Below are 20,682 nucleotides of genomic sequence, written 5' to 3'. Positions count from 1 at the left end.
GTGCCTCCTGCAAACTGACATCAGGAACCTGGCCTTGTGACTTTTGTTTCTCTGGGGAAAGGCCATGGTTCTTGTCCACGGCCTGGTGGCCCGGAGTGTCCGGCTGCCTCCTGAAATTCCTCACGGTTCAGAATGCCTCCCAGATGAAAAGTGCCCCCAGAGGCAACTGTGGCTGGTTTGACAGTGCCAAGTGCCTCCTGCAAACTGACATCAGGAACCTGGCCTTGTGACTTTTGTTTCTCTGGGGAAAGGCCATGGTTCTTGTCCACGGCCTGGTGGCCCGGAGTGTCCGGCTGCCTCCTGAAATTCCTCACGGTTCAGAATGCCTCCCAGATGAAAAGTGCCCCCAGAGGCACCTGTGGCTGGTTTGACAGTGCCAAGTGCCTCCTGCAAACTGACATCAGGAACCTGGCCGGGTGACTTTTGTTTCTCTGGGGAAAGGCCATCATTCTTTTCCGGGCCCCGCTGGCCCGGAGTGCCCGGCAGCCTGCTCAAATTCCGCACGGATCAGAATACCTCCCAGACCAAAACTAAAACTATAGGCAACTGTGGCTGGTTTGATAGTGCCAAGTGCCTCCTGCAAACAGACATCAGGAACCTGGCCTGGTAAGTTTTGTTTCTCTGGGGAAAGGCCATCGTTCCTGTCCAGGGCCTTGCGGCCTGGAGTGCCCAGCTGCCTGCTGAAATTCCGCATGGATCAGGATGCCTCCCAGATGGAATGTGCCCCCACAGGCAACTGTGGCTGGTTTGACAGTGCCATGTGCCTCCTGCAAACTGACATCAGGAACCTGACCTGGTGACTTTTGTTTCTCTGGGGAAAGGCCATGGTTCTTGTCCACGGACTGGTGGCCCGGAGTGTCCGGCTGCCTGCTGAAATTCCGCATGGATCAGAAAGCCTCCAGGATGAAAAGTGCCCCCACAGGCAACTGTGGCTGGTTTGACAGTGCCAAGTGCCTCCTGCAAACTGACATCAGGAACCTGGCCTGGTAAGTTTTGTTTCTCTGGGGAAAGGCCATGGTTCATATCCTGGATACGTAGGACCGGAGTGGCCGGCTGCCTGTTGAAATTCCTCACGGATCAGGATGCCGCCCAGATGCAAGATGCCCGCACTGGCACCTGTGTCTGGTTCGACAGTGCCAAGTGCCTCCTGCAAACTGACATCAGGAACCTGGCCTGGTGACTTTTCTTTCTCTGGGGAAAGGCCATGGTTCATATCCTGGACCCGTAGGCCCGGAGTGTCCGGCTGCCTGCTGAAATTCCGAACGGATCAGGATGCCTCCCAGATGCAAGGTGCCCCCACAGGCACCTGTGGCTGGTTTGACAGTGCCAAGTGCCTCCTGCAAACTGACATCAGGAACCTGGCGGGGTGACTTTTGTTTCTCTGGGGAAAGGCCGTCGTTCATATCCTAGAAACTGTGGCCCCGAGTGGCCGGCTGCCTGCTGAAATTCCGCACGGATCAGGATACCTCCCAGATGCAAGGTGCCACCTCAGGCAACTGTGGCTGGTTTGACAGTGCCAAGTGCCTCCTGCCAACTGACATCAAGAACCAGGCCTGGTGACTTTTGTTTCTCTGGGGAAAGGCCATGGTTGGTATCCTGAGCCTGGCGTCCTGGAGTGGCCATCTGCCTGCTAAAATTCTGGACGGACCAGGATGCCGCCAAGATGCAAGGTGCCCCCAGAGGCAACTGTGGCTGGTTTGACAGTGCCAAGTGCCTCCTGCAAATTGACATCAGGAACCTGGCCTGGTGATTTTCTTTCTCAAGGGAAAGGCCATGGTTCATGTCCAGAGCCCGGTGGCTCGCAGTTGCCTGCTGCCTGCTGAAATTCCACACGGTTGAGGATACCTCCCAGATGCAAGGTGCCCCCACAGGCAACTGTGGCTGGTTTGACAGTGCCAAGTGCGTCCTGCAAATTGACATCAGGAACCTGGCCTGGTGAGTTTTGTTCCTCTGGGGAAAGGCTATTATTCTTGTTCAGAGCCCGGTGGCTCGGAGTGGCCAGCTGACTGCTGAAATTCCGCATGGAACATGATACCTCCCAGGTTCAAGGTGCCGCCACAGGCAACTATGGCTGGTTTGACAGTGCCATGTGCCGCCTGCAAACTGATATCAGGAACCTGGCCTGGTGATTTTTCTTTGTCTGGTGAAAGGCCATTGTACCTGTCCAGAGCCTGGTGGCCCGGAGTGGCCGGCTGCCTGCTGAAATTCCGAACGGATCACGATTCCTCCCAGAGCGAAAGTACCACCACAGGCAACTGTGGCTGGTTTGACAGTGCCAAGTGCCTCCTGCCAACTGACATCAGCAACCTTGCCAGGTGACTTTTGGTTCTCTGGGGAAAGGCCATCGTTCGTGTCCAGGGCCGGGTGTCCCTGGGTGTCCGGCTGCCTGCTGAAATTCCGAACGGATCAGGATACTGCCCAGATGCAATGTGCTCCCACAGGCAACTGTGGCTGGTTTGACAGTGCCAAGTGCCTCCTGCAAACTGACATCAGGAACCTGGCCTGGTGACTTTTGTTTCTCAGGGGAAAGTCCATGGTTTATATCCTGGACCAGTTGGACCGCAGGGACCGGCTGCTTGCTGAAATTCCGAAAGCACCAGGATGCCTCCCAGATGCAAGGTGTCCCCACAGGTAATTGTGTCTGGTTTGAGAGTGCCATGTGCCTCCTGCAAACTGACATCGGAAAGCTGGGCTGGTCACTTTGGTTTCTCTGGGGAAAGGCCACGATTCATGTCCAGGGCCTTGCGGCCCGGAGTGGCCCGCTGCCTGCTGAAATTCCGCACGGATCAGGATACCTCCCAGACCGGAACTAAAACCATAGGCAACTGTGGCTGGTTTGACAGTGCCAAGTGCCTCCAGCAAACTGACATCAGGAACCTGGCCTGGTGATTTTCTTTCTCCGGGGAAAGGCCATGGTTCATGTCCAGGGCCCGGTGGCCCGTACTTGCCTGCTGCCTCCTGAAATTCCACACGGATCAGGATACCTCCCAGATGTAAGGTGCCACCACAGGCAAATGTGGCTGGTTTGACAGTGCCAAGTGCCTCCTGCAAACTGACATCAGGAACCTGGCCTTGTGAGTTTTGTTTCTCTGGGGAAAGGCCATCATTCTTGTTCAGAGCCCAGTGGCCCAGAGTGGCCGGCTGCCTGCTGAATTTCCGCACGGATCAGGATAGCTCCCAGATTCAAGGTGCCGCCACAGGCAACTGCGGCAGGTTTGACAGTGCCAAGTGCCTCCTGCAAACTGACATCAGGAACCTGGCCTGGTGACATTTATTTCTCTGGGGAAAGGCCATTGTACGTGTCCAAGGCCTAGTGGCCCAGAGTGGCCGGCTGCTTGCTGGAATTCTGCATGGATCAGGATGCCGCCGAGATGCAAGGTGCCCCCACAGGCACCTGTGGCTGGTTTGACAGTGCCAAGTGCCTCCTGCAAACTGACATCAGGAACCTGGCCTGGTGACTTTTGTTTCTCTGGGGAAAGGCCATCGTTCATATCCTACAAACTGTGGCCCAGAGTGGCCGGCTGCCTGCTGAAATTCCGCACGGATCAGGATACCTCCCAGATGCAAGGTGCCCCACGGGAAACTGTGGCTGGTTTGACAGTGCCAAGTGCCTCCTGCCAACTGACATCAAGAACCTGGCCTGGTGACTTTTGTTTCTCTGGGGAAAGGCCATGGTTGGTATCCTGAGCCTGGTGTCCTGGAGTGGCCGTCTGCCTGCTAAAATTCTGGACGGACCAGGATGCCGCCAAGATGCAAGGTGCCCCCAGAGGCAACTGTGGCTGGTTTGACATTGCCAAGTGTTTCCTGCAAACTGACATCAGAAACCTGGCCTGGTGATTTTCTTTCTCAGGGGAAAGGCCATGGTTCATGTCCAGGGCCCGGTGGCTCGGAGTGGCCAGCTGACTGCTGAAATTCCGCATGGATCAGGATACCTCCCAGGTTCAAGGTGCCGCCACAGGCAACTGTGGCTGGTTTGACAGTGCCAAGCGCCTCCTGCCAACTGACATCAGGAACCTGGCCTGGTGACTTTTGTTTCTCATGGGAAGTGCCATCGTTCGTGTCCCGTACTCGGAGGCCAGGAGTGGCCGGCTGCTTGCTGAAATACCGCACAGATCAGGATAGCTCCCAGATGCAAGGTGCCCCCACAGGCACCTGTGGCTGGTTTGACAGTGCCAAGTGCCTCCTGCAAACTGACATCAGGAACCTGGCCTGGTGATTTTTCTTTGTCTGGGGAAAGGCCATTGTACGTGTCCAGGGCCTGTGGCCCGTAGTGGCCGGCCCCCTGCTGAAATTCCGCACGGATCAGGATACCTCCCAGACCGATAGTACCACCACAGGCAACTGTGGCTGGTTTGACAGTGCCAAGTGCCTCCTGCAAACTGACATCAGGAACCTGGCCTGGTGACTTTTATTTCTCTGGGGAAAGGCCATCGTTCCTCTCCAGGGCCCGTAGTCCGGAGTGGCCGACTGCCTGCTGAAATTCCTCATGGATCAGGATGCCTCCCACATGAAAGGTGCCCCCACAGGCAACTACGTCTGATTTGACAGTGCCATGTGCCTCCTGCAAACTGATATCAGGAACCTGGCCTGGTGATTTTTCTTTGTCTGGTGAAAGGCCATTGTACCTGTCCAGAGCCTGGTGGCCCGGAATGGCCGGCTGCCTACTGAAATTCCAAACGGATCACGATTCCTCCCAGATGGAAAGTACCACCACAGGCAACTGTGGCTGGTTTGACAGTGCCAAGTGCCTCCTGCCAACTGACATCAGCAACCTTGCCAGGTGACATTTGGTTCTCTGGGGAAAGGCCATCGTTCGTGTCCAGGGCCAGGTGTCCCTGGGTGTCCGGCTGCCTGCTGAAATTCCGAACGGATCAGGATACTGCCCAGATGCAATGTGCTCCCACAGGCAACTGTGGCTGGTTTGACAGTGCCAAGTGCCTCCTGCAAACTGACATCAGGAACCTGGCCTGGTGACTTTTGTTTCTCAGGGGAAAGGCCATGGTTGGTATCCTGAGCCTGGTGTCCTGGAGTGGCCGTCTGCCTGCTAAAATTCTGGACGGACCAGGATGCCGCCAAGATGCAAGGTGCCCCCAGAGGCAACTGTGGCTGGTTTGACAGTGCCAAGTGCTTCCTCCGAACTGACATCAGAAACCTGGCCTGGTGATTTTCTTTCCCAGGGGAAAGGCCATGGTTCATGTCCAGGGCCCGGTGGCTCGCAGTTGCCTGCTGCCTGCTGAAATTCCACACGGATCCGGATACCTCCCTGATGCAAGTTGCCCCCACCGGCAACTGTGGCTGGTTTGACAGTGCCATGTGCCTCCTGCAAACTGACATCTGGAACCTGGCCTGGTGACTTTTGTTTCCCTGGGGAAAGGCCATAGATGATGTCCAGTGCCCCCTGGCCTGGAGTGGCCGACTGCCTGCTGAAATTCCGCACGGATCAGGATATCTCCCAGATGCAAGGTGCCCCCACAGGCACCTGTGGCTGGTTTGACAGTGCCAAGTGCCTCCTGCAAACTGACATCAGGAACCTGGCCTGGTGACTTTTGTTTCTCTGGGGAAAGGCCATCGTTCCTCTCCAGGGCCCGGTGGCTCGAGTGGGCGGATACCTGCTAAAATTCCGCACAGATCAGGATACCTCCCAGATGGAAGGTGCCCGCCCAGGCAACTGTGGCTGGTTTGACAGTGCCAAGTGCCTCCTGCAAACTGACATCAGGAACCTGGCCTGGTGATTTTCTTTCTCCGGGGAAAGGCCATGGTTCATGTCCAGGGCCCGGTGGCCCGTACTTGCCTGCTGCCTTCTGAAATTCCACACGGATCAGGATACCTCCCATATGTAAGGTGCCACCACAGGCAAATGTGGCTGGTTTGACAGTGCCAAGTGCCTCCTGCCAACTGACATCAGGAACCTGGCCTTGTGAGTTTTGTTTCTCTGGGGAAAGGCCATCATTCTTGTTCAGAGCCCAGTGGCCCAGAGTGGCCGGCTGCCTGCTGAATTTCCGCACGGATCAGGATAGCTCCCAGATTCAAGGTGCCGCCACAGGCAACTGCGGCAGGTTTGACAGTGCCAAGTGCCTCCTGCAAACTGACATCAGGAACCTGGCCTGGTGACATTTATTTCTCTGGGGAAAGGCCATTGTACGTGTCCAAGGCCTAGTGGCCCCGAGTGGCCGGCTGCTTGCTGGAATTCTGCATGGATCAGGATGCCGCGGAGATGCAAGGTGCCCCCACAGGCACCTGTGGCTGGTTTGACAGTGCCAAGTGCCGCCTGCAAACTGACATGAGGAACCTGGCCTGGTGACTTTTGTTTCTCTGGGGAAAGGCCATCGTTCATATCCTACAAACTGTGGCCCAGAGTGGCCGGCTGCCTGCTGAAATTCCGCACGGATCAGGATACCTCCCAGATGCAAGGTGCCCCACGGGAAACTGTGGCTGGTTTGACAGTGCCAAGTGCCTCCTGCCAACTGACATCAAGAACCTGGCCTGGTGACTTTTGTTTCTCTGGGGAAAGGCCATGGTTGGTATCCTGAGCCTGGTGTCCTGGAGTGGCCGTCTGCCTGCTAAAATTCTGGACGGACCAGGATGCCGCCAAGATGCAAGGTGCCCCCAGAGGCAACTGTGGCTGGTTTGACAGTGCCAAGTGCTTCCTCCGAACTGACATCAGAAACCTGGCCTGGTGATTTTCTTTCCCAGGGGAAAGGCCATGGTTCATGTCCAGGGCCCGGTGGCTCGCAGTTGCCTGCTGCCTGCTGAAATTCCACACGGATCCGGATACCTCCCTGATGCAAGTTGCCCCCACCGGCAACTGTGGCTGGTTTGACAGTGCCATGTGCCTCCTGCAAACTGACATCTGGAACCTGGCCTGGTGACTTTTGTTTCCCTGGGGAAAGGCCATAGATGATGTCCAGTGCCCCCTGGCCTGGAGTGGCCGACTGCCTGCTGAAATTCCGCACGGATCAGGATATCTCCCAGATGCAAGGTGCCCCCACAGGCACCTGTGGCTGGTTTGACAGTGCCAAGTGCCTCCTGCAAACTGACATCAGGAACCTGGCCTGGTGACTTTTGTTTCTCTGGGGAAAGGCCATCGTTCCTCTCCAGGGCCCGGTGGCTCGAGTGGGCGGATACCTGCTAAAATTCCGCACAGATCAGGATACCTCCCAGATGGAAGGTGCCCGCCCAGGCAACTGTGGCTGGTTTGACAGTGCCAAGTGCCTCCTGCAAACTGACATCAGGAACCTGGCCTGGTGATTTTTCTTTGTCTGGGGAAAGGCCATTGTACGTGTCCAGGGCCTGTGGCCCGTAGTGGCTGGCCCCCTTCTGAAATTCCGAACGGATCAGGATACCTCCCAGACCGATAGTACCACCTCAGGCAACTGTGGCTGGTTTGACAGTGCCAAGTGCCTCCTGCAAACTGACATCAGGAACCTGGCCGGGTGACTTTTGTTTCTCTGGGGAAAGGCCGTGGTTAATGTACAGGGCCGGGTGTCCTGAGTGGCCGGCTGCCTGCTGAAATTCCGCACGGATCAGGATACCTCCCAGATGGAAAGTGGCCCCACAGGCAACTGTGGCTGGTTTGACAGTGCCAAGTGCCTCCTGCCAACTGACATCAAGAACCTGGCCTGGTGACTTTTGTTTCTCTGGGGAAAGGCCATGGTTGGTATCCTGAGCCTCGTGTCCTGGAGTGGCCGTCTGCCTGCTAAAATTCTGGACGGACCAGGATGCCGCCAAGATGCAAGGTGCCCCCAGAGGCAACTGTGGCTGGTTTGACATTGCCAAGTGTTTCCTGCAAACTGACATCAGAAACCTGGCCTGGTGATTTTCTTTCTCAGGGGAAAGGCCATGGTTCATGTCCAGGGCCCGGTGGCTCGGAGTGGCCAGCTGACTGCTGAAATTCCGCATGGATCAAGATACCTCCCAGGTTCAAGGTGCCGCCACAGGCAACTGTGGCTGGTTTGACAGTGCCAAGCGCCTCCTGCCAACTGACATCAGGAACCTGGCCTGGTGACTTTTGTTTCTCATGGGAAGTGCCATCGTTCGTGTCCCGTACTCGGAGGCCAGGAGTGGCCGGCTGCTTGCTGAAATACCGCACAGATCAGGATAGCTCCCAGATGCAAGGTGCCCCCACAGGCACCTGTGGCTGGTTTGACAGTGCCAAGTGCCTCCTGCAAACTGACATCAGGAACCTGGCCTGGTGATTTTTCTTTGTCTGGGGAAAGGCCATTGTACGTGTCCAGGGCCAGTGGCCCGTAGTGGCCGGCCCCCTGCTGAAATTCCGCACGGATCAGGATACCTCCCAGACCGATAGTACCACCACAGGCAACTGTGGCTGGTTTGACAGTGCCAAGTGCCTCCTGCAAACTGACATCAGGAACCTGGCCTGGTGACTTTTATTTCTCTGGGGAAATGCCATCGTTCCTCTCCAGGGCCCGTAGTCCGGAGTGGCCGACTGCCTGCTGAAATTCCTCATGGATCAGGATGCCTCCCACATGAAAGGTGCCCCCACAGGCAACTACGTCTGATTTGACAGTGCCATGTGCCTCCTGCAAACTGATATCAGGAACCTGGCCTGGTGATTTTTCTTTGTCTGGTGAAAGGCCATTGTACCTGTCCAGAGCCTGGTGGCCCGGAATGGCCGGCTGCCTACTGAAATTCCAAACGGATCACGATTCCTCCCAGATGGAAAGTACCACCACAGGCAACTGTGGCTGGTTTGACAGTGCCAAGTGCCTCCTGCCAACTGACATCAGCAACCTTGCCAGGTGACATTTGGTTCTCTGGGGAAAGGCCATCGTTCGTGTCCAGGGCCAGGTGTCCCTGGGTGTCCGGCTGCCTGCTGAAATTCCGAACGGATCAGGATACTGCCCAGATGCAATGTGCTCCCACAGGCAACTGTGGCTGGTTTGACAGTGCCAAGTGCCTCCTGCAAACTGACATCAGGAACCTGGCCTGGTGACTTTTGTTTCTCAGGGGAAAGGCCATGGTTGGTATCCTGAGCCTGGTGTCCTGGAGTGGCCGTCTGCCTGCTAAAATTCTGGACGGACCAGGATGCCGCCAAGATGCAAGGTGCCCCCAGAGGCAACTGTGGCTGGTTTGACAGTGCCAAGTGCTTCCTCCGAACTGACATCAGAAACCTGGCCTGGTGATTTTCTTTCCCAGGGGAAAGGCCATGGTTCATGTCCAGGGCCCGGTGGCTCGCAGTTGCCTGCTGCCTGCTGAAATTCCACACGGATCCGGATACCTCCCTGATGCAAGTTGCCCCCACCGGCAACTGTGGCTGGTTTGACAGTGCCATGTGCCTCCTGCAAACTGACATCTGGAACCTGGCCTGGTGACTTTTGTTTCCCTGGGGAAAGGCCATAGATGATGTCCAGTGCCCCCTGGCCTGGAGTGGCCGACTGCCTGCTGAAATTCCGCACGGATCAGGATATCTCCCAGATGCAAGGTGCCCCCACAGGCACCTGTGGCTGGTTTGACAGTGCCAAGTGCCTCCTGCAAACTGACATCAGGAACCTGGCCTGGTGACTTTTGTTTCTCTGGGGAAAGGCCATCGTTCCTCTCCAGGGCCCGGTGGCTCGAGTGGGCGGATACCTGCTAAAATTCCGCACAGATCAGGATACCTCCCAGATGGAAGGTGCCCGCCCAGGCAACTGTGGCTGGTTTGACAGTGCCAAGTGCCTCCTGCAAACTGACATCAGGAACCTGGCCTGGTGATTTTTCTTTGTCTGGGGAAAGGCCATTGTACGTATCCAGGGCCTGTGGCCCGTAGTGGCTGGCCCCCTTCTGAAATTCCGAACGGATCAGGATACCTCCCAGACCGACAGTACCACCTCAGGCAACTGTGGCTGGTTTGACAGTGCCAAGTGCCTCCTGCAAACTGACATCAGGAACCTGGCCGGGTGACTTTTGTTTCTCTGGGGAAAGGCCGTGGTTAATGTACAGGGCCGGGTGTCCTGAGTGGCCGGCTGCCTGCTGAAATTCCGCACGGATCAGGATACCTCCCAGATGGAAAGTGGCCCCACAGGCAACTGTGGCTGGTTTGACAGTGCCAAGTGCCTCCTGCAAACTGACATCAGGAACCTGGCCTGGTGACTTTTGTTTCTCTGGGGAAAAGCCATCATTCTTCTCCAGTGCCCGTTGGCCCGGAGTGGACGGGTGCCTGCTCAAATTCCGCACGGATCAGGATACCTCCCAGATGGAAAGTACCACCACAGGCAACTGTGGCTGGTTTGACAGTGCCAAGTGCCTCCTGCAAACTGACATCAGGAGCCAGGCCTGGTGTCTTTTGTTTCTCAGGGGAAAGGCTTTCGTTCCTATCCATGGACGGCTGGCCAATACTGGCTGGCTGTCTGCTGAAATTCCGCACGGTTGAAGATACCTCCCAGATGGAAAGTACCACCACAGGCAACTGTGGCTGGTTTGACAGTGCCAAGTGCTTCCTGCAAACTGACATCAGAAACCTGGCCTGGTGATTTTCTTTCTCAGGGGAAAGGCCATGGCTCATGTCCAGGGCCCGGTGGCCCCTACTTGCCTGCTGCCTGCTGAAATTCCACACGGATCAGGATACCTCCCAGATGTAAGGTGCCACCACAGGCAACTGTGGCTGGTTTGACAGTGCCAAGTGCCTCCTGCAAACTGACATCAGGAACCTGGCCTTGTGAGTTTTGTTTCTCTGGGGAAAGGCCATCATTCTTGTTCAGAGCCCAGTGGCCCGTAGTGGCCGGCTGCCTGCTGAAATTCCGCACGGATCAGGATACCTCCCAGATTCAAGGTGCCGCCACAGGCAACTGTGGCTGGCTTGAGAGTGCCAAGTGCCTCCTGCAAACTGACATCAGGAACCTGGCCTGGTGACTGTTGTTTCTCTGGGGAAAGGCCATCATTCTTTTCCGGGGCCCGCCGGCCCGGAGTGGCCGGCTGCCTTCTGAAATTCCACACGGTTGAGGATACCTCCCAGATGCAAGGTGGACCCACAGACAACTGTGGCTGGTTTGACAGTGCCAAGTGCCTCCTGCAAACTGACATCAGGAACCTGGCCTGGTGACTTTTGTTTCTCTGGGGAAAGGCCATGGTTCTTGTCCACGGCCTGGTGGCACGGAGTGTCCGGCTGCCTCCTGAAATTCCGCATGGATCAGGATGCCTCCAGGATGAAAAGTGCCCCCATAGGCAACTGTGGCTGGTTTGACAGTGCCAAGTGCCTCCTCCAAACTGACATCAGGAACCTGGCCTGGTGACTTTTGTTTCTCTGGGGAAAGGCCATGGTTCTTGTCCACGGCCTGGTGGCCCGGAGTGTCCGGCTGCCTCCTGAAATTCCGCATGGATCAGGATGCCTCCAGGATGAAAAGTGCCCCCACAGGCAACTGTGGCTGGTTTGACAGTGCCATGTGCCTCCTGCAAACTGACATCAGGAACCTGGCCAGGTGACTTTTGTTTCTCTGGGGAAAGGCCATGGTTCGTATCCTGGATATGTAGGACCGGAGAGGCCGGCTGCCTGTTGAAATTCCTCACGGATCAGGATGCCGCCGAGATGCAAGGTGCCCCACGGGAAACTGCGGCTGGTTTGACAGTGCCAAGTGCCTCCTGCCAACTGACATCAGCAACCTTGCCAGGTGACTTTTGTTTCTCTGGGGAAAGGCCATCGTTCGTGTCCAGGGCCGGGTGTCCCTGGGTGTCCGGCTGCCTGCTGAAATTCCGAACGGATCAGGATACCGCCCAGATGCAATGTGCCCCCACAGGCAACTGTGGCTGGTTTGACAGTGCCAAGTGCCTCCTGCAAACTGACATCAGGAACCTGGCCTGGTGACTTTTGTTTCTCAGGGGAAAGTCCATGGTTTATATCCTGGACCAGTTGGACCGCAGGGACCGGCTGCTTGCTGAAATTCCGAAAGCACCAGGATGCCTCCCAGATGCAATGTGTCCCCACAGGTAATTGTGTCTGGTTTGAGAGTGCCATGTGCCTCCTGCAAACTGACATCGGAAAGCTGGGCTGGTCACTTTGGTTTCTCTGGGGAAAGGCCACGATTCATGTCCAGGGCCTTGCGGCCCGGAGTGGCCCGCTGCCTGCTGAAATTCCGCACGGATCAGGATACCTCCCAGACCGAAACTAAAACCATAGGCAACTGTGGCTGGTTTGACAGTGCCAAGTGCCTCCAGCAAACTGACATCAGGAACCTGGCCTGGTAAGTTTTGTTTCTCTGGGGAAAGGCCATCGTTCTTGTCCGGAGCCCGCCAGCCCGGAGTGGCCGGCTGCCTGCTGAAATTCTGCATGGATCAGGATGCCGCCGAGATGCAAGGTGCCCCACAGGCACCTGTGGCTGGTTTGACAGTGCCAAGTGCTTCCTGCAAACTGACATCAGAAACCTGGCCTGGTGATTTTCTTTCTCCGGGGAAAGGCCATGGTTCATGTCCAGGGCCCGGTGGCCCGTACTTGCCTGCTGCCTTCTGAAATTCCACACGGATCAGGATACCACCCAGATGTAAGGTGCCACCACAGGCAAATGTGGCTGGTTTGACAGTGCCAAGTGCCTCCTGCAAACTGACATCAGGAACCTGGCCTTGTGAGTTTTGTTTCTCTGGGGAAAGGCCATCGTTCTTGTTCAGAGCCCAGTGGCCCGGAGTGGCCGGCTGCCTGCTGAATTTCCGCACGGATCAGGATAGCTCCCAGATTCAAGGTGCCGCCACAGGCAACTGCGGCAGGTTTGACAGTGCCAAGTGCCTCCTGCCAACTGACATCAAGAACCTGGCCTGGTGACTTTTGTTTCTCTGGGGGAAGGCCATTGTACGTGTCCAAGGCCTAGTGGCCCAGAGTGGCCGGCTGCTTGCTGGAATTCTGCATGGATCAGGATGCCGCCGAGATGCAAGTTGCCCCCACAGGCACCTGTGGCTGGTTTGACAGTGCCAAGTGCCTCCTGCAAACTGACATCAGGAACCTGGCCTGGTGACTTTTGTTTCTCTGGGGAAAGGCCATCGTTCATATCCTACAAACTGTGGCCCAGAGTGGCCGGCTGCCTGCTGAAATTCCGCACGGATCAGGATACCTCCCAGATGCAAGGTGCCCCACGGGAAACTGTGGCTGGTTTGACAGTGCCAAGTGCCTCCTGCCAACTGACATCAAGAACCTGGCCTGGTGACTTTTGTTTCTCTGGGGGAAGGCCATGGTTGGTATCCTGAGCCTCGTGTCCTGGAGTGGCCGTCTGCCTGCTAAAATTCTGGACGGACCAGGATGCCGCCAAGATGCAAGGTGCCCCCAGAGGCAACTGTGGCTGGTTTGACAGTGCCAAGTGCTTCCTGCAAACTGACATCAGAAACCTGGCCTGGTGATTTTCTTTCCCAGGGGAAAGGCCATGGTTCATGTCCAGGGCCCGGTGGCTCGCAGTTGCCTGCTGCCTGCTGAAATTCCACACGGATCCGGATACCTCCCAGATGCAAGGTGCCCCCACAGGCAACTTTGGCTGGTTTGACAGTGCCAAGTGCCTCCTGCAAATTGACATCAGGAACCTGGCCTGGTGACTTTTGTTTCTCTGGGGAAAGGCTATTATTCTTGTTCAGAGCCCGGTGGCTGGGAGTGCCCAGCTGACTGCTGAAATTCCGCATGGATCAGGATACCTCCCAGGTTCAAGGTGCCGCCACAGGCAACTGTGGCTGGTTTGACAGTGCCAAGCGCCTCCTGCCAACTGACATCAGGAACCTGGCCTGGTGACTTTTGTTTCTCATGGGAAGTGCCATCGTTCGTGTCCCGTACCCGGAGGCCAGGAGTGGCCGGCTGCCTGCTGAAATTCCGAACGGATCAGGATACTGGCCAGATGCAATGTGCCCCCACAGGCAACTGTGGCTGGTTTGACAGTGCCAAGTGCCTCCTGCCAACTGACATCAGCAACCTTGCCAGGTGACTTTTGGTTCTCTGGGGAAAGGCCATCGTTCGTGTCCAGGGCCGGGTGTCCCTGGGTGTCCGGCTGCCTGCTGAAATTCCGAACGGATCAGGATACTGCCCAGATGCAATGTGCTCCCACAGGCAACTGTGGCTGGTTTGACAGTGCCAAGTGCCTCCTGCAAACTGACATCAGGAACCTGGCCTGGTGACTTTTGTTTCTCAGGGGAAAGTCCATGGTTTATATCCTGGACCAGTTGGACCGCAGGGACCGGCTGCTTGCTGAAATTCCGAAAGCACCAGGATGCCTCCCAGATGCAAGGTGTCCCCACAGGTAATTGTGTCTGGTTTGAGAGTGCCATGTGCCTCCTGCAAACTGACATCGGAAAGCTGGGCTGGTCACTTTGGTTTCTCTGGGGAAAGGCCACGATTCATGTCCAGGGCCTTGCGGCCCGGAGTGGCCCGCTGCCTGCTGAAATTCCGCACGGATCAGGATACCTCCCAGACCGAAACTAAAACCATAGGCAACTGTGGCTGGTTTGACAGTGCCAAGTGCCTCCAGCAAACTGACATCAGGAACCTGGCCTGGTAAGTTTTGTTTCTCTGGGGAAAGGCCATCGTTCTTGTCCGGAGCCCGTTGGCCCGGAGTGGACGGGTGCCTGCTCAAATTCCGCACGGATCAGGATGCCTCCCTGATGGAAAGTGGCCCCACAGGCAACTGTGGCTGGTTTGACAGTGCCAAGTGCCTCCTGCAAACTGACATCAGGAACCTGGCCTGGTGACTTTTGTTTCTCTGGGGAAAAGCCATCATTCTTCTCCAGTGCCCGTTGGCCCGGAGTGGACGGGTGCCTGCTCAAATTCCGCACGGATCAGGATACCTCCCAGATGGAATGTACCACCACAGGCAACTGTGGCTGGTTTGACAGTGCCAAGTGCCTCCTGCAAACTGACATCCGGAGCCTGGCCTGGTGTCTTTTGTTTCTCAGGGGAAAGGCTTTCGCTCCTATCCATGGACGGGTGGCCAATAGTGGCTGGCTGCCTGCTGAAATTCCGCAAGGTTGAGGATACCTCCCAGATGGAAAGTACCACCACAGGCAACTGTGGCTGGTTTGACAGTGCCAAGTGCCTCCTGCAAACTGACATCAGGAACCTGGCCTGGTGACTTTTGTTTCTCAGGGGAAAGGTCATCGTTCGTGTCCAGTGCCCGGTGGCCTGGAGTGGCCAGCCGCCTGTTGAAATTCCGCACGGATGAGGATAACTCCCAGATGAAAGGAGCCCCCAGAGGCAACTGTGGCTGGTTTGACAGTGCCAAGTGCCTCCTGCAAACTGACATCAGGAACCTGGCCTGGTGACTTTTGTTTCTCTGGGGAAAGGCCATGGTTCATGTCCACGGCCTGGTGGCCCGGAGTGTCCGGCTGCCTGCTGAAATTCTGCATGGATCAGGATGCCGCCGAGATGCAAGGTGCCCCACAGGCACCTGTGGCTGGTTTGACAGTGCCAAGTGCTTCCTGCAAACTGACATCAGAAACCTGCCCTGGTGATTTTCTTTCTCCGGGGAAAGGCCATGGTTCATGTCCAGGGCCCGGTGGCCCGTACTTGCCTGCTGCCTGCTGAAATTCCACACGGATCAGGATGCCTCCCAGATGTAAGGTGCCACCACAGGCACCTGTGGCTGGTTTGACAGTGCCAAGTGCCTCCTGCAAACTGACATCAGGAACCTGGCCTGGTGACTTTTGTTTCTCTGGGGAAAGGCCATCGTTCATATCCTACAAACTGTGGCCCAGAGTGGCCGGCTGCCTGCTGAAATTCCGCACGGATCAGGATACCTCCCAGATGCAAGGTGCCCCACGGGAAACTGTGGCTGGTTTAACAGTGCCAAGTGCCTCCTGCCAGCTGACATCAAGAACCTGGCCTGGTGACATTTATTTCTCTGGGGAAAGGCCATGGTTGGTATCCTGAGCCTGGTGTCCTGGAGTGGCCGTCTGCCTGCTAAAATTCTGGACGGACCAGGATGCCGCCAAGATGCAAGGTGCCCCCAGAGGCAACTGTGGCTGGTTTGACAGTGCCAAGTGTTTCCTGCAAACTGACATCAGAATCCTGGCCTGGTGATTTTCTTTCTCAGGGGAAAGGCCATGGTTCATGTCCAGGGCCCGGTGGCTCGGAGTGGCCAGCTGACTGCTGAAATTCCGCATGGATCAGGATACCTCCCAGGTTCAAGGTGCCGCCACAGGCAACTGTGGCTGGTTTGACAGTGCCAAGCGCCTCCTGCCAACTGACATCAGGAACCTGGCCTGGTGACTTTTGTTTCTCATGGGAAGTGCCATCATTCGTGTCCCGTACTCGGAGGCCAGGAGTGGCCGGCTGCCTGCTGAAATACCGCACAGATCAGGATAGCTCCCAGATGCAAGGTGCCCCCACAGGCACCTGTGGCTGGTTTGACAGTGCCAAGTGCCTCCTGCAAACTGACATCAGGAACCTGGCCTGGTGATTTTTCTTTGTCTGGGGAAAGGCCATTGTACGTGTCCAGGGCCTGTGGTCCGTAGTGGCCGGCCCCCTGCTGAAATTCCGAACGGTTGAGGATACCTCCCAGACCGATAGTACCACCACAGGCAACTGTGGCAGGTTTGACAGTGCCAAGTGCCTCCTGCAAACTGACATCAGGAACCTGGCCTGGTGACTTTTGTTTCTCAGGGGAAAGGTCATCGTTCGTGTCCAGTGCCCGGTGGCCTGGAGTGGCCAGCCGCCTGTTGAAATTCCGCACGGATGAGGATAACTCCCAGATGAAAGGAGCCCCCAGAGGCAACTGTGGCTGGTTTGACAGTGCCAAGTGCCTCCTGCAAACTGACATCAGGAACCTGGCCTGGTGACTTTTGTTTCTCTGGGGAAAGGCCATGGTTCATGTCCACGGCCTGGTGGCCCGGAGTGTCCGGCTGCCTGCTGAAATTCTGCATGGATCAGGATGCCGCCGAGATGCAAGGTGCCCCACAGGCACCTGTGGCTGGTTTGACAGTGCCAAGTGCTTCCTGCAAACTGACATCAGAAACCTGCCCTGGTGATTTTCTTTCTCCGGGGAAAGGCCATGGTTCATGTCCAGGGCCCGGTGGCCCGTACTTGCCTGCTGCCTGCTGAAATTCCACACGGATCAGGATACCTCCCAGATGTAAGGTGCCACCACAGGCACCTGTGGCTGGTTTGACAGTGCCAAGTGCCTCCTGCAAACTGACATCAGGAACCTGGCCTGGTGACTTTTGTTTCTCTGGGGAAAGGCCATCGTTCATATCCTACAAACTGTGGCCCAGAGTGGCCGGCTGCCTGCTGAAATTCCGAACGGATCAGGATACCTCCCAGATGCAAGGTGCCCCACGGGAAACTGTGGCTGGTTTAACAGTGCCAAGTGCCTCCTGCCAACTGACATCAAGAACCTGGCCTGGTGACTTTTGTTTCTCTGGGGAAAGGCCATGGTTGGTATCCTGAGCCTGGTGTCCTGGAGTGGCCGTCTGCCTGCTAAAATTCTGGACGGACCAGGATGCCGCCAAGATGCAAGGTGCCCCCAGAGGCAACTGTGGCTGGTTTGACATTGCCAAGTGTTTCCTGCAAACTGACATCAGAAACCTGGCCTGGTGATTTTCTTTCTCAGGGGAAAGGCCATGGTTCATGTCCAGGGCCCGGTGGCTCGGAGTGGCCAGCTGACTGCTGAAATTCCGCATGGATCAGGATACCTCCCAGGTTCAAGGTGCCGCCACAGGCAACTGTGGCTGGTTTGACAGTGCCAAGCGCCTCCTGCCAACTGACATCAGGAACCTGGCCTGGTGAGTTTTGTTTCTCATGGGAAGTGCCATCATTCGTGTCCCGTACTCGGAGGCCAGGAGTGGCCAGCTGCCTGCTGAAATACCGCACAGATCAGGATAGCTCCCAGATGCAAGGTGCCCCCACAGGCACCTGTGGCTGGTTTGACAGTGCCAAGTGCCTCCTGCAAACTGACATCAGGAACCTGGCCTGGTGATTTTTCTTTGTCTGGGGAAAGGCCATTGTACGTGTCCAGGGCCTGTGGTCCGTAGTGGCCGGCCCCCTGCTGAAATTCCGAACGGATCAGGATACCTCCCAGACCGATAGTACCACCACAGGCAACTGTGGCTGGTTTGACAGTGCCAAGTGCCTCCTGCAAACTGACATCAGGAACCTGGCCTGGTGACTTTTGTTTCTCAGGGGAAAGTCCATGGTTTATATCCTGGACCAGTTGGACCGCAGGGACCGGCTGCTTGCTGAAATTCCGAAAGCACCAGGATGCCTCCCAGATGCAAGGTGTCCCCACAGGTAATTGTGTCTGGTTTGAGAGTGCCATGTGCCTCCTGCAAACTGACATCGGAAAGCTGGGCTGGTCACTTTGGTTTCTCTGGGGAAAGGCCACGATTCATGTCCAGGGCCTTGCGGCCCGGAGTGGCCCGCTGCCTGCTGAAATTCCGAACGGATCAGGATACCTCCCAGACCGAAACTAAAACCATAGGCAACTGTGGCTGGTTTGACAGTGCCAAGTGCCTCCAGCAAACTGACATCAGGAACCTGGCCTGGTAAGTTTTGTTTCTCTGGGGAAAGGCCATCGTTCTTGTCCGGAGCCCGCCAGCCCGGAGTGGCCGGCTGCCTGCTGAAATTCTGCATGGATCAGAATGCCGCCGAGATGCAAGGTGCCCCACAGGCACCTGTGGCTGGTTTGACAGTGCCAAGTGCTTCCTGCAAACTGACATCAGAAACCTGGCCTGGTGATTTTCTTTCTCCGGGGAAAGGCCATGGTTCATGTCCAGGGCCCGGTGGCCCGTACTTGCCTGCTGCCTTCTGAAATTCCACACGGATCAGGATACCTCCCAGATGTAAGGTGCCGCCACAGGCAACTGCGGCAGGTTTGACAGTGCCAAGTGCCTCCTGCAAACTGACATCAGGAACCTGGCCTGGTGACATTTATTTCTCTGGGGAAAGGCCATTGTACGTGTCCAAGGCCTAGTGGCCCAGAGTGGCCGGCTGCTTGCTGGAATTCTGCATGGATCAGGATGCCGCCGAGATGCAAGGTGCCCCCACAGGCACCTGTGGCTGGTTTGACAGTGCCAAGTGCCTCCTGCAAACTGACATCAGGAACCTGGCCTGGTGACTTTTGTTTCTCTGGGGAAAGGCCATCGTTCATATCCTACAAACTGTGGCCCAGAGTGGCCGGCTGCCTGCTGAAATTAGGCACGGATCAGGATACCTCCCAGATGCAAGGTGCCCCACGGGAAACTGTGGCTGGTTTGACAGTGCCAAGTGCCTCCTGCCAACTGACATCAAGAACCTGGCCTGGTGACTTTTGTTTCTCTGGGGAAAGGCCATGGTTGGTATCCTGAGCCTCGTGTCCTGGAGTGGCCGTCTGCCTGCTAAAATTCTGGACGGACCAGGATGCCGCCAAGATGCAAGGTGCCCCCAGAGGCAACTGTGGCTGGTTTGACAGTGCCAAGTGCTTCCTGCAAACTGACATCAGAAACCTGGCCTGGTGATTTTCTTTCCCAGGGGAAAGGCCATGGTTCATGTCCAGGGCCCGGTGGCTCACAGTTGCCTGCTGCCTGCTGAAATTCCACACGGATCCGGATACCTCCCTGATGCAAGTTGCCCCCACCGGCAACTGTGGCTGGTTTGACAGTGCCATGTGCCTCCTGCAAACTGACATCAGGAACCTGGCCTGGTGACTTTTGTTTCCCAGGGGAAAGGCCATACATGATGTCCAGTGCCTTCTGGCCTGGAGTGGCCGACTGTCTGCTGAAATTCTGCATGGATCAGGATGCCGCCGAGATGCAAGGTGCCCCACAGGCACCTGTGGCTGGTTTGACAGTGCCAAGTGCTTCCTGCAAACTGACATCAGAAACCTGGCCTGGTGATTTTCTTTCTCCGGGGAAAGGCCATGGTTCATGTCCAGGGCTTGGTGGCCCGTACTTGCCTGCTGCCTGCTGAAATTCCACACGGATCAGGATACCTCCCAGATGTAAGGTGCCACCACAGGCAACTGTGGCTGGTTTGACAGTGCCAAGTGCCTCCTGCAAACTGACATCAGGAACCTGGCCCGGTGACTTTTGTTTCTCTGGGGAAAGGCCATCGTTCATATCCTACAAACTGTGGCCCAGAGTGGCCGGCTGCCTGCTGAAATTCCGCACGGATCAGGATACCTCCCAGATGCAAGGTGCCCCACGGGAAACTGTGGCTGGTTTGACAGTGCCAAGTGCCTCCTGCCAACTGACATCAAGAACCTGGCCTGGTGACTTTTGTTTCTCTGGGGAAAGGCCATGGTTGGTATCCTGAGCCTGGTGTCCTGGAGTGGCCGTCTGCCTGCTAAAATTCTGGACGGACCAGGATGCCGCCAACATGCAATGTGCCCCCACAGGCAACTGTGGCTGGTTTGACAGTGCCAAGTGTTTCCTGCAAACTGACATCAGAAACCTGGCCTGGTGATTTTCTTTCTCAGGGGAAAGGCCATGGTTCCTGTCCAGGGCCCGGTGGCTCGGAGTGGCCAGCTGACTGCTGAAATTCCGCATGGATCAGGATACCTCCCAGGTTCAAGGTGCCGCCACAGGCAACTGTGGCTGGTTTGACAGTGCCAAGCGCCTCCTGCCAACTGACATCAGGAACCTGGCCTGGTGACTTTTGTTTCTCATGGGAAGTGCCATCGTTCGTGTCCCGTACTCGGAGGCCAGGAAATACCTGTGCCTGCTGAAATACCGCAGAGATCAGGATAGCTCCCAGATGCAAGGTGCCCCCACAGGCACCTGTGGCTGGTTTGACAGTGCCAAGTGCCTCCTGCAAACTGA

This window comes from Passer domesticus, chromosome 3, assembly GCF_036417665.1.
Source record: "Passer domesticus isolate bPasDom1 chromosome 3, bPasDom1.hap1, whole genome shotgun sequence".
In the NCBI taxonomy this organism is placed as follows: domain Eukaryota; kingdom Metazoa; phylum Chordata; class Aves; order Passeriformes; family Passeridae; genus Passer; species Passer domesticus.
This window is presented reverse-complemented; position numbering follows the sequence as displayed.